Genomic DNA, 14,848 nt, shown 5'->3' on the forward strand with positions numbered 1-14,848 from the left:
CAACTTCCAGCCCCTCCTTCCGTTTCACCGGCCCCTCTCTCTCCCCTACGCCAGCCCCTCTTTCTCCCCTCCCTCCCTCCGCCGCTGCTAGCCCCTCTCCCTCCCTGGCCTCCCCTCTCCTCCCCCCTCCGCTCACCCCTCACCTCGTGCCTGAGGTGAGGAGCGGCAGCGCAGCCAGCGGGATGGGGCGGGGCGACAAGATCCGGCGGCGAAGACTAGGGCTACAGTGGCGCACGGCCTCCCAGGTGCACCTCTACTCCTCCTCCTCCTCCTCTCCCCTTCCCTCTACTGCCCCTCTCCCGGCCACATTCCACCGGCGGTGCCCGGCCACCATGCCTCATCCACGCCAACCGCGCCTCTCTCGCGACCCGCCGGCCACTCCTCTTCCCGGCCGGCCATCGCTCCTCCTCGTCGGATCTCTGAGGTCGGATCCCTGAGGCACCTCAAAGATTCGGCGAGGAGGTGTGGCAGCTGGCCGGGAAGAAGGGGCGGCTGGTGGGTCGCAGGGGAGGGCGGCTAGCGCGGACAAGGCATGGCGTCGGGATGGCCGAGCGCGGCCGGCGGGATGCAGAGCCGGTTTTTTTTAATAGGCATCACCGCCGGTTCTAGGTCCGGCGGTGATGCCCACTCCCATCACCGCCGCCTTCTATACGACGGATCCGAAACCGGCGGTGATGGGGTTTGAGAGCCGACAGTGATGGCCTGTTCTCTGGTAGTGTTAAGATCTTTACCCTAACCTGCCTGACCGGTTTAGACAACCTGTACTGGTTTACTTTTGGTCATCAACAGTGTTTTTGCCTTTTCTTATTACGCCTTGGAGACAGCAACATGCGTACAAAAGTTATAGCACCTTACCTCGAGTGTAAATCAAATAATCGTTGACACTTGGTGGACCCATCGTCGCTCCTTCACATACAGCAAGCACAGTAGCTGCCGCCACAGAACCACAAATTACCAGAAATGACACCCTGCAAATTGCATTGCGTCCTATATCAATTTGACCGCCAAGCAGTAAAAACCCGCAACAGATCGTGGAGATCTAGCCGGTCAATTCGAGCCTATTTTTACATCGTCCTAGGCCGAGTACGTGCAAGTTTGATTTTTAGGGTAAGCTAAAGAAATGAGTAAACCACTCGGGCACTCTCCATGTACTCTGTGAACCACGTGCCAACTGCCAAGTCCATTAGATGGAGCATAACAAAATTCACGCTTCCACACCTGAACCAGTCGATGCTCTCGATCGATCGGTCCCGCGCGTCGACATGGCCAGCTAGCTAGCTCTAGCTCACCCCCACCGCGCGCTGCGCGCATCGGTCGCCGCTCCTCCTACGCGCGCGGCGTCGCGGCCGATGCGCCGTCCAGCACTTAGAGCGGTTGACCTCTGGGGTTCGAAAGAGTGCTCGATCGACCGGCGCTTGAAGGCTCGTGCCCGGCGGGCTTCGTTATTCCGCGCGACACCCTACCCCGCAGCAGGACCAGCGAACCGCGTAAACCTGGAGAGTAAACTAGCTCGCCGCGCCGATCTCCACGTCCTCGATCACAACCACCCATGCACGTACGGTGCACCGACGTGCTTGCGTGCCTGGGCTCTAATGAAGAACATGTCCAGCTGGGCACCTCGTAGAACGGATGGAGGTATCAGTTCACAGTTCACACTGGTGTCTACGCCACTCCAGCTTGTGTTGCTCCAAAGACGTACGAGAATGCAATGGAAGCTTCCTGGTTTTGGCAACCCTAGACGGCTAGCTAGGGACGCAGACCCTAGACCCACCTGGCTGCCGCCTTCACGGCTATATAGCCAAGGCATCCTCTGCCATTCCACACCACCACAACGAGCTCACCAGCAACAACACACCAGAGCTCCCTCCTAGCTCGCTAGCACAGCGCTAGCTGTACGTGCGTACGAGCCCTAGCCGCTTATACGCACATACAGCAAGCTCGCCGTCCACCGATCTACCGATCAGGTAGCCATGAAGCAATCGGCGGCCGCTCCTGTGCTAGTCGCAGCTCTCCTCGCCGCCGCAGCCACGGTGGCCGTGGTGGCGGCCCTGTCGCCGCCGCCGGGGTACACGACCCAGGAGGACATCAACAGCTACTTCATCCAGCAGGTGGGCAAGTTCGCGGTGAACGTGTACAAGATCGCCCACATGATCCCGATGAGCTACGTGAGCACGTCGCAGTGCTGGTCCGCGCCGGCGGGAGGCGGTGCCAACAACTACTGGATGGTGCTCACGGCCACCAACGGCAGCGGCGCCGCCGGGCAGTACGTCTCCACGGTGTGGGGCATCCCGGGGTCCGAGTCCAAGACGTGGAAGCTACTCAGCTTCAACTCCACCAAGTGATCATCGATGAGATCAGGTGCACGTGCGCGCTGGACTAGCTAGCCAGCTAGTATATATAGCTGGGTCAGTTCATCGTGTCGTGATGATTGCTCGTTTGGGTTTTGTGGCGTTTATTACAGAGTGGATTCCAATTATTTTGGCGTATCAGATTGACCCCATGATGTATCTGTATTATTATAAAATAATAATTATGTTTCTCCTATTAAACTACTATTGGCGGCGTCTCATGTAAGTATGTCCTAAGTCCTAACCATGGAGTGAGGCACAACGAGAGTACATGGATATTTTTGGATGTCATGTTAGGGAGACTCCTTTTCGATACTTAGGTATCCCATTGCACCGTACTCTACTTTGTAATAAAGATTGGAAAGTCATAGGGGAAAGATTAGAAAGGAAACTGAGTACATGGAAGAGCAAGATGCTATCCTATGCACGGAGGGTTAACTCTCAATAACTTGGTCCTAAGCAACCTTTCTATGTACATGATCGCATTTTATGAAATACCCAAAGTTCTTAAGAAAATAGATTACTTCATACTTAGATTCTTTTTGCAAGGGGATGGGCACAAAAGAAAGTACATATTGACAAAATGGAACATTTTGTGTAGACCAGGAGATCACGGAGATCTAGGAATCTTGGATTTAGAAGTCCAAAATAAATGCCTCTTAAGTAAATGGCTTTTCAAGCTCATTAATGAAGATGGAATCTGGCAAAAAATTCTAAAAAGGAAATACCTAGGCTCAAAAACTCTTACACAAGTGGTGAAAAAACATGGTGATTCACATTTCTGATCTAGGTTAATGAAAGTCAAAGAGGATTTCCTTGGTTGTGGAACCTTTAAAATTCAAAATGGGGAATAAATCAGACTTTGGGAAGACAAATGGCTCGGAAACACTAATTTCATGAACCAATACCTAGCTCCCTACAATCTAGTAATTCGGAAGCATAACACATGAAACAGGTCATGTCTTTGGTTCCTCTTAATATTTCTTTTAGAAGAGTTCTAAGGGGAAATAATCTGTTGAATTGGAATGAGCTGGTAACAAAGATTGCAGGTATCTAGCTTGTAGATCAACTAGACATGTTCATTTGGTCCTTGCAAAAAAATGGAATCTTCTCTGTTCAGTCAATGTATAGAGCAATTCTAAATGTGAGTATCATACCAATTAACCAACCCCTTTGGAAATTAAAACTTCCTCTAAAAGTAAAAGTCTTCCTTTGATTCCTTCATCGTGGTGCTATTCTAACCAAAGATAACTTGGTTAGATGAAATTGGCATGGAAATGAGAAATGTTGATACTGTAGGAATAATGAAACTATACATCACCTCTTTTTCGAATGTCACATGGCTAGACTGATTTGGAGAATAATTCAAACCACGTTTAGCTTACAAATACCTAACAATGTCATTCATATGTTTGGATCATGGCTACAAGGTATTAGATGGAAGGAAAAAAAATTAATATTGACAGGTGTAAGTGTTGTTTGTCGGGCCATATGGCTTAGCATGAATGACATTATCTTTCATAAAGTAAACACACAATCTTGTTTGTAGGTCCTTTCCAGGGTAACACATTGGATAAGATTTTGGGTATTGCTCTAGGAGGAGGAAGACAGAGACATTATGCCAAAGTCTTGTCGAGCTTTGGAGATCACAGCTACGGGGATCTTTGCAAGAAATGGATGGCCGTTTAGTAATAGGCTATGCGTATAAGCTATTTACTTTATCCAATCCTTTTTAGATCATACATGGTTGTTTTGTAATAATGGTTGGATATTTCGCACTGTGATTTAGAGGCTGGAATATTGAACTATTCCTTTGTTAAAACAAATTCATTCGTGCCCGGCTAGTGGGGCCATCCCAAATGCATGCTACTCAAAGGGTTGAAGGGTGGAAATGTTGAAAATATGCGTTTAATTCTACTAGATTTAAATATGAGGCATATTACGTAACCCAATGCTACTGTTATGTAACCCAAATTTGGTTTTAAACAGATAGGTATAACTATTAACATACTCATGTAAACGGTGTGTAAAAAAAGCATATGCAAAGCAGACGTAACCATATAAAACATCATGTAACCTATGACAGGAACGTAACAACTCCGGATCTTACGTAACCTGCAATTGTAAAAGATCAATCTATGGACTTATAGACTAGCGCTTCATCCTCGTGTAGACTTGCCATAAAGTTACATGATGTAGTGTAGATCGAAGATGTGGCAGCGTAAAACGTAGTCGATCGATTCGAGTGGCCACGCAGTTGTGCTGCCTAGAAACCTTATTGCCGCCCCTCGTATAGGCTTCCTGACGGCAATGGCTTGGAAATACCGCTCACCCTCCTCCTTGGTGCACGCCAAGGAGAAGAGCCAGCGAGATTCAGCAGTTCAGTAGCACAGCACAAATCACCAGATCAAAAGAGAGGAAGGAGTTCGTGGGTGTCTCACGCATGTGCTTTCCTGGACATCTCCAAGAGGAGACTGCAGCCCTCTGCTGATCGTTTCTACTAAATGGCAATAGTAATCGCCCAGATAACTCAGGATTAAGGCATTGACTACATGTTTATCACTTCTAGTGATCGTTGCCAAAAGATAACATGCAAGCCACAAAAAGATTATACCAACTTGGCTTGACTGCTCGCAAGTCACAAGTCACGCGGTTGGTTACGCAAAAAGGAACGTGAATACACATGTGCGCGCGCGTTGTATATAAGTCAAGCCCCATTCTCTCCTTCAGTTACGTATTCAAAGAAGTGAGAGATCACTCCTATTTAAGTTGGCTTCCACCAACTCAAAACTATTGAATGTCATGCACTCTTGCTTTGGAATTCTATTAAATGGGCCTCTCCATCGGCCATTTTTCCAACAGGAAATGCATCAAGCTGTTCCCAAGGACCAACTTAATCGACCATTTAAATTTGATCTTTGAACTAGTAAGAAGAGAGAAGCCTTGAGTATAGTTCCTCCTAACAAATTGTCGATGACATCGATCTGCTCTGCTCCGGTCATGTAATGTCCTAACCATCGAGTGTTGCATTGCTACTTCGTTTGTAGCCGGTAGGGCATCCCAAATGCATGGTACTCAAAGGGTGGAAGGGAGGTATGGCATCAAGGCTAGTCGCAAGGTCTAACTTAATTGATCATTTAACTTTGAGACTGGTGAGAAGAAGAGCCTTGAGCATTGTTATATGTGTCCAACGTGGGAGCTAGCATGGGTCCCATCAATATCCATATTATTGATCCATGTCATGCGAGAGAACATATACGAGGCATCAGCAATTATGTCAAGAGTCTAGGATGCTTATTACGGAATGGTGGTGATCGAAGTAATGGATTAATTATTATATTGTTGAGGAAGTGGTGCACAATCAAAATGCATCACCGATTGACGGGTGGTTGACGTGCTTTACATATTGTGTTCGGTAATCTTATTCTGTTCTCGGGTTTACTCACTTCTTTACCTCCAATGAATGACAGTCTTTAAATTGGTCGTTTGCCATGAACCTTTCTATTAAGGTTGTGTAGTGAGTAGTGTTTAGCTACTAGTATATGCAATAAGGTTGAAGCCGGAATACTCTTTTCATTATTTCAAAAACAATTGCCATGATTGACGCAATCCGTTCCATCATGAAGGAAGCAGTCCTCTGTAGCGCGTCCGACGATATCGGCGCGCGGTACAGTAGTACTGGTGCGTGAGAATATGAGATACGCATGTTGATGTGCATGAGTGGCCGGCCCAGCCAGTCAGCCAATTCGTCCAACAATGCGGAAGAACACCCACGGGCCACGGTAGTGTCGACTCTCTGCCTAGCTGGTCTGAATCACACACACATGCCACATGGTGACGAATGGCCCATAATCGTAATAGGAATACGCAGGCCCGGCCTGTTAGTTATAGGCTTATGGCAAGCACTGAAACAGTATCATAGGGGGAAAGGCGGAAGCTTCCGTAGAGGATTAGACTTAGGTCTCCTCCAACAGTTTGAACTCAGTGTCTCTTAGCATAGACTACATGTATTCGTGTGTCCTATATTATGTGCAGGAGAGAAAAGAGAAAAACAACCAACTTATCTCTTATTCACATGCTAATCTCGCTTTTAGAAAATGAGGATGCAAGAGCCAACCTAATTGTTGGCTGGTTGCTGACTCTTCACACGGACCCTTTACTATCATCTACACACATGTGTAATGTAGATCGTTTTAACTTTTGTATATACATAGATTTAGCTATGTATCTAGATATAACCCTATATTTAGATGCATAGCAAAATCTACGTATATAGAAAAGTCAAAACGATATATATTTTGGAACGGAGGGAGTAGTTATTAATTAAAAATAGTGAGATAAGATCTTGGAGATTTATCCTTGAATTTTTTTAACTTTAATAGTATCTCTTAGATGACATCTATACTATTCACTACGTAAGAACATAATATACATTAGTGATGGCTCTAAACCTCATTAGTGATGGTAGATTTTCGCGTCACTAAATTATCTTCACGAATGACTACCACATTAGTGACACAGAAATCCCCGTCACTAATAACACATCATTAGTGATGCGTTTTAATTAAAACCCGTCACCAATAACTCTCACAAGTGACACGATCTTAGTAAACACGTCACCAATGACCTGTTATTGATGACGCGTTTTGCTAAAACACGCCACTATTGAGGATCATTGGTGATGGGATTTAAATCAAAACACATCACTATTGAGGGTTATTGGTGACAAGATTTAAACCAAATGTCATTATTGAGTGCCATTGGTGACGGGATTTAAACCAAAACACGTCACCAATGATGCATCCCAAATACACATTTTTTATTCTTTATACATATTACAAATACACAAAATTTGTCCATTACACCACAGACTCATGTCATACACATGCTTAATCAATTGAAGTCGTGCAAATAAACTATCATCTCTCTAAAGCCTCTACTATTAGCTAATACATTTTCCTATTTTCGGCGAGGACTCGTAAGCTTGAACGACCAAAGAACTTGTAGATGCAAATGTGATCAATAGAATTCCAGTTCCTGTGTGTGTAAAAGCCCATCAACTCTAGCCACATTGGAGCAAATGATAGTGCAGACCATGGAAACGACCCCGTGATGCCCTGAGCCACAATGATCTGAAACGATAGTATCTTGATAACAGCTTTAGCTTCTATAGCCAAATCCTTCATTACACTCCACACAGGTTTGTGGAAAAGCTGCTTGCCTTTTCCAAACTGAAAAAAGCTGGAACATAGTAACATCTGCACTTCTGGAAAACTCAGTAATGTTTTTGTCAAGTAAACTAAAAGCCAACAGAAGAATGCCCCTAAATCAACTATCTTGTTTTCTCTAGAAAATATACTATCCAGACAGCACATAGTACAGAAATATTAACTAGAAGGGTAGTACATGCAAGAGTAAAGCATAGGCAGGTTTGTAATCCTAGTCATGAGCCATAGCAACCAGTACTGAGAACACCTCTATGATCATATTTTCAACACAAAGATGCACGGTAAAGTATACATCAATTTTATATGCAATTACTATTTTCGGTAAACCACCCCTAACTGAAAACCCCAAGAACAGGGCAGCAACAATTTCATAGTGCAGTAGAAGCAGATGAGTGTGGGCGATTGAGTTTGGAACACTTATCTGCGAGATTGGGACCAGCAATCCAATGTGCCTAAGTGCCAAGCACCAGGAGGTATACCTAAGAAATCACAAGCATAAGTCTTATTATTATTATTTACTCTGCAGGTTGATTCAGTACTAAACTTATTATTATTTTTACACTGCGGAACAAACTGCTGGTTTGATTCAATATTGAACATGAACTAGAAATCCAAAGTGCCAAGCACCAGATCATGAAGCGTGGAAGACCAGCTTGTTAGCAATGATTTTTTAGGGGACAACAGCTTCTAACATGTAAAAGCAATGAAGTGAAAGAAACCGAAGGAAGACTCCACAAACAAGGGGAGTAAAAGTGACCAATTGCAAAGAATTTTCATGTCACATAAATAAACAGACATTTCACAATAAAGGAACAGGCCTTTGCCGAAATTAGCATGCAGGCAGTACACAAATATTAATTAGAAGGGTAGTACTTGCAAGAGTAAAGCGTAGGCAGGAGCACAACTAAAATGCTCTGGATGCAGGAACTCATAATAATAAAGTATTATTGTCAATGTACACCACAGAATAATATTTCAAGGACCACGAAAGTGTTCATATACATGAATGAGACAAACTGATAATAGACTGGGTTGCATATACCAGCAAAGCACTAACACAATTCATCAAACATTTGGTGTGTAGGGGATAAGAACACTAACACCAAGAGGCCATGAATTTCAGATCTACCAACACACAAGAAAGGTCTCTAACCAAGATAAGCACTTAAAATGTTCAGTGTTGACCCTGAAGCCCATTAAGATTTAAGAGAAGAGAAGGGAAGAATTACTCACCTCGGCATACAAGAGCTTGGTTACCACTAGCTGCACAATACCCAGCTGAACCCAAAAACTAAGTCTCAGGATGGATAACACATGATGTGTAAGAAAACGAAAGCTACTCCTGAAGAAAAGAAACACTCCAAGTGTTACTGCCTCTGTGTAGGCAAGTACTCCCAAATCAGTAGCTGCAGCAAGACCAATTGTCAGAGGCAAACCATCTAAACTATCATGTAAATTTAATTAGAAGATTCAGCATTCAACAGACAGAAACAAAAATAATCAAAATCAATGCTAAAGTCTTGAGTCTGTACAGAATGCCAAGGAAATAACATTATCCATTGGTGTTATCTTGGTGATAGCTTACAATTTTGATGTGACCGAGCTTGACTGAATACTACCACCTTGCCTGTCTTACTTCTTTTTCCACCAGGAGGTGAGGCAATGCTTGTGCATGCAAACAAAAGAAATAAATCAATCATTGATCTATGGAGAAATTGGGGGTAGTTTACCCATCAAAATAAATCTCAAGCAGAAGTCAAAATTGATCGAAGTATTGATCGCTCTGAATAAGAACTTCCTTTAGAGCATAAAACGAGAACTGCAAGTGTCCTAACTAAATAAGCATTCATAAGTTCATATCATGACCATAAGAGCAAAAACTAAAAATTATCAGTTATCACTGAGACACCAACACAGTTTTACATAGGAATGCTAACCTACTCCTAAATAACTAGGGGGTCTATTGCCAGTTCACCAACAAAATAACTTGCAGGTAAATTACCTACTTCTACAGAATAATTATCCACTCCTACATTACACAATCCATGGGTTGCCTTCCCATAGTCTGCCTATCTGGTAAAATTCAGATCCAAAAAAGAATAGAACCCCTAGCTCAAGCTTCAGCCTCCCCTCCCCCCTGAGAAGATCATTGATTTAAACCTGCGATACGTAACACTGAATTCCAAACCCTAGGTAAGATAGAAGAGGAGAGGGGAAGAGGGAGAAGCTCACCATGAGGAGGTGCTAGGGATCCACGACGAGGAGCATGGTAGCCACGGTGGGAAGGACGGGGACAGTGAAGATACGCGTATCACTCGTGGAGGGCGGCGGCGGGGTGGTGGATCCGGCGTCCCGACCGCAGAAGGAGGAGGCGGCGTGGTGGGAACTGACGTCCCGGCCGCCCGCGGAGAGCAGCGGCGGTGGCGAGGTGAATTCGGCTTCATCGAGCTCTCGCAAGGAGTTGCGGCGATATCCTGTACGAGCAGGTTAAGCTGCAGTTGGATTGGGTATTTTTTTTTTGAAAATTGAAAGAGAAAAAACAATTGGATTGGGTATACAGAAGAGAAAAAACAATTCAATATAAAACTTAGACTAGCAATGGCCAAAACACCTTATTGTCGCAGTGGTCTGAATTATTTGCCTCACGATAGTTGGTTGTGGGTTCAATTCCTTTTCAACTCACCTTTTTGAACAAATTTTACAATTTTTTTTTCATATTCTAATTCATTAACGGGACGTGTTTCCTACATATAGTGACACGGATCATGTAATCGCGTCACCAATAAGCTCTACCATTTGAACACACTCATGACTGGATGTATTAATGACGCGTGTAAAAAATTCGCGTCACCAAAGAGAAACCATGTTACAATACGCATCACTGATGACTTGTCATCTAACATTGGTGACGCGTCTCAACAAGAGCCGTCACTCATATGTCATCATACCCGCCCAAATAATAACATTAGTGACGCGTTTCTACAACCCGCGTCACTAGTACTGAATTAGTGACGCAGTTTTATTTTGCATCACTGAATAAAGCATCACTTTTGTTGGTTTCTTACGTAGTGATTAGAACTAGCTAGGACTATCCGTAACTATTAGAGATGGCCTTGCTAGCTTTGGACACAGAGGACCCCTAATACCTCTTATCAGTCTAGTACTCCCTCCATTCCAAAATGTAGGTCGTTTTGACTTTTCTAGATATGTAGATTTTGCTATGCATCTAAATATAGGATTATATCTAGATACATATCTATGTATATACAAAAGCTAAAACGAAACGGTGGGAGTACTACCGACGTCCTTTTTTACGACGCCCGGAATTGCTCACCGGACGATTATACAAACCGCTACATGCTAGCTATACACGTACCTCTAGCTACATGTATATATAGTCACGTTAACATATATTGGAGTAGGGTTCAACGGCATCCGCGCGCGGTCAAGACAACTGCCAATAGAAGCTTGGATGGGTTCACGTTGCTGGCACCTCAAGCCGAAGACCCCCCTTTCCCGCCTCCTCTCTTGCCTCGGGATTCGTGACGCCCGAAGACTCAGCGCCCACTTGCCGCTTGGACACGAGGTCGCCGTCGGACGCACGCGCCACAAATCATGCTCGCACGGCCATCTATGCATCGTGCGTGGCTCGCCATGCACGCAGCCTCGCTATAAATACGTGGCCCCTTGCATGCAGGAGGCCTCAACTCATCGTGTAGCTGAGTATAGCTCTGGTGCCTAGACCTAGCCATCGAGTGATCTAGCATAAGGCGCAATGAGGCCGTCGTGGACGCTGCTCTTCGTCCCGCTCCTCCTCGCGGCGCTCGCCTCCGGCTCCGGCGGGCCCTCCTTGCGGCGGGACGGCGCCGCGGCGGCTGTGGCCGCCGTCGAGGATCGGCGGGAGCACCACGGCGGCGGCGGGCACCACGCCGCGCCGGGGGCGGAGGGCGACGCGTTCTACCTGAAGGTGGGCAGGTTCGCGGTGATGGTGCACAGCATGTGGCACGGGATCAAGCCGGTGCCGAGGCTGGAGCGCGTCGTGTCGGCGTCGACGCGGCCGGCGGCGGGCGGCGGGGTGGACTACCTGCTCGTGCTGCGCGTGGCCCCGCCGCTCGGCACGTGCAGGGCGCTCGTGTGGGGCGTGCCGGGGGAGGGGTCGAAGAACTGGAAGCTCAAGTACTTGGAGTCGGTGGTCGGAGCGTGACGGAACAGAGATGGTTAACGACAGAGATGGAACGGTTCCGTTGTGCATGGACGCTTTTACGTGCTACAGCCAGTAATATAAGTCGCAAGTAGTAATATATCACCTTTTTTTTCAAGCAAGCATGCATGTGTTGTGTTTTTTATTCTTCTTTTGTCCCATCATGGATGCATACTTCTTTTGCTGAAGAGTTCATGGAGTATGTAAGTTGTATAAGCTTCGTCCACATGCATGTCTCCATCAATGTGTTCAATATCTAGTATACTGAAATAAACATGGAGATGTTGGTTATCTATCATTCTAAAATTCCACTATAAGTTCATGTTCCTAGTATTTCTTTTGACTTGTCGTTTTTTGTTGTCAAATTCATGATTTTGCCTCCAAAACTGTGCTGAGGATCTAATTTGCTGCGCAGTCTAGCTGCATGGGCCACTCCAAAATTATACTCCAAAATTTTAGTTTTTTTAGATCTCGCCATTTTTTAGTTGGCAGTGACTAGTGTTTTTCTTGGTAGTGGTCTAGTGGCCCGCTTGGGCGTTTTTCAGTAAACCCAAGCCCACGGGCGAATGGTGGGGTGGTGGAGAAGTAATCAAATTTGGTCCAGGCAATATTATGGCCCAATCTTTACAATACGAATCCTGGTCAGGAATCTGGCCCTCCTCAGGCTCTCATTGAGGCACGTAGCTTGCATTTTCTCGGGCGTCGGATGTTAAATGTACGGTGCAAATCATAGCTCTGGCGCGAGCCGTTCCTGGACCATCTTCCCGAACTCGCCTGAAGCTTCGCGGCCTGTCCCTTCGCCCCGCAAGCGCCGAGGTCGCCAGCTCGCCGCCGCCTCTCCCCCGTTGCAGTCTGAGCGGTGTGGCCTCTGCTCTTCACCTGCATCGCCGCCCGCGCCTTCTTCCTCCACTTGCCGCACCGCCCTCTGGCTCTCCGCAACGCCTCTCGCCCAGCTGGTGGCGTCTTGCTGAGTACGGTGGAGGCGCGAGCCGCGTGGCACCGCCGGAATTCGTCGGCGCCGGCGAGGTCAACGGCATCTTCCGCGAGCCACTTCCCAAGGCGATGCTCCCGGCCCATCCACTGCCGCTCGAGGTGTGGCCCATCCGCTGCAGAAGACGAGCGCAGCTGCGCACGGGAGGTGCAGAGGTGGCTGCCGCGGCTCATCGCCTGCCACAGCTTTTGCAAGCTAAGGTGCCCTATAGGTGTTCGATGAAATGCTCGATGGATCTTGCAGCAAGATGCTCACAGCTGTGCCTGTGGCGTATGAAAGAACCATAAAAGTTCCACAGGTAACATACTATGGCACTGTCTATTGTGATGGTAAGTACAAAAATATTATCTGTGGATTTGGAAGTATTCTGAAGTAACTTGGAATATGTAAAAAAATGAGTTTACAATGATATTTCCTACAGTGTATATGATACATAAACATATTATGGTTTCACACAACTAGATTTTCCACATAGCATAGGTTTCAGTTATATTAGTTCCAGTTTGTCATTTTTAGTATTTCTCTCAAATCAACTGTAAACACCTCATGCTTAAAGTTGTGTTATCCTAAACAAACATATTTCTTCATCCATTGAAGATAGGTTTGCTGAAATTATTTGCAACTCACTTTTACTGTATATCCATTTTACTAGCTATTTACTTGTATTGAAACAGTACTATCTGGAGTAGTGCTTCTTTTCTATTGTTTGACGAAGTATCCATGGTTTGAATAATGATATTTTGGTATCTTATCCAGATATCTGGAAAGAACAAGCTCATCTCAGTTATAGCAGACAGTTCTGCAATGAGCAAGAGGCACTCGATGGTCAGAGCGATAGTTCCATTTCAAACCTGAACGCAGTTTCAGAGTGCAGAGAGATTGGCTATGGCTGTCACATATATAGCCGTCACATATACATTGATAGGTATTTAGAGCAGTCTGAATTTCAATTTTATCTTATTATTCTATCATCAGATTTATTCAGTGTCCTCCTTTGGAAGCAGTGGCTGTAAATGACCAAAGTAGCACTCACTATCGATGACCATCGAGAAATCAATAGTAGCGATTTCTGCTAGCAGTGGCCTTGTACACAACCTTTTCCAGCGGTGGCTGTACACAACTTTGTTATATTGTATGTTTCTTCTAGCAGTGGCTATACGCAATTAATTTCCTCTGTATGTTTCTGAAGGTTACTTGTTTTCCCTTTTTTATGAAACAAATTCATGTTACAAACTGGCGTTCAATTGGATTTCCAATGACAGTTCAGCTGAAGGCAACATGCCTATGTGGTCAGATTTCCATTCTCAGATGACAAATTTACAACCACTGAACTTTGCTCTTGAAACTCCTTTATCGTTTGTTGTCCATGTGCTGAGCAGAAGCATGCATCCAGTTCTCCCCAATAAAGCGCTACGGTCTTTTTTATCCAGTAGCACAGTAGAACAATAGTAAGGTATTTGTATGTATTTGATTTGTTATGCTTTCATCACTACTAGAAAGATGACATTTCATCTACTCCCTTAGTACCGGCCACATTTTGACTCGGTACTAATGTTAATATTAGTACCGGGTCTTAATTTGGGACCTCCGAAACCTTTTAGTACCGGGTCTGTCAGATTTAGTAGCTCAGCACTCCACCAGGGGTTACCCAAGTGGTTGATTTGTAGATAGGGAGGATTGTGAAACTAAGAACTCGAAGGTGATCACGAGAACACGAGGGTTTAGATAAGTTCGGGCCTCCGAAGAGTAATACCTTATATCCTGTGTTTTGGTGGTTTGTATTGCTTTGCGCTGGTGCGTGCTACAGATTGGGTTGCCCTCGGGAGGCGTCCTTGGCCGCCTTATATAGGCTGACGACCTAGGGTTACAGGTTGGTTTGAATCTAATCTACTTGGTTGTTACATGGAAATCAATCTGAATTGGATTACAACACGTATCCCACAATATCCGGGTTGATTTGAATCGTCCGACCTTCTTGATTTTTGCTCCAAGTATCTTTATGTCCTTAGCTCGCACATTTTGGTCAGGCGGGCCTACTTGTCAGAACCGGCTAGTATCCTGGTCGGTGGGACCCATGAGG

The 14,848-nt window shown here is 45.5% G+C and overlaps 1 long non-coding RNA gene across 1 annotated transcript; it reads left to right on the forward strand.

Annotated features, from left to right (window-relative positions):
- The first annotated feature begins 12,530 nt into the window (after positions 1-12,530).
- Positions 12,531-13,939, forward strand: LOC111255761. Its single transcript, XR_002675686.1, has 2 exons — positions 12,531-13,066; positions 13,525-13,939. It is a non-coding gene; the product is annotated as an uncharacterized LOC111255761 (long non-coding RNA).
- The last annotated feature ends 909 nt before the right edge of the window (positions 13,940-14,848 follow it).

Source organism: Setaria italica, chromosome IX, assembly GCF_000263155.2.
Source record: "Setaria italica strain Yugu1 chromosome IX, Setaria_italica_v2.0, whole genome shotgun sequence".
NCBI classification, from domain to species: Eukaryota; Viridiplantae; Streptophyta; class Magnoliopsida; order Poales; family Poaceae; genus Setaria; species Setaria italica.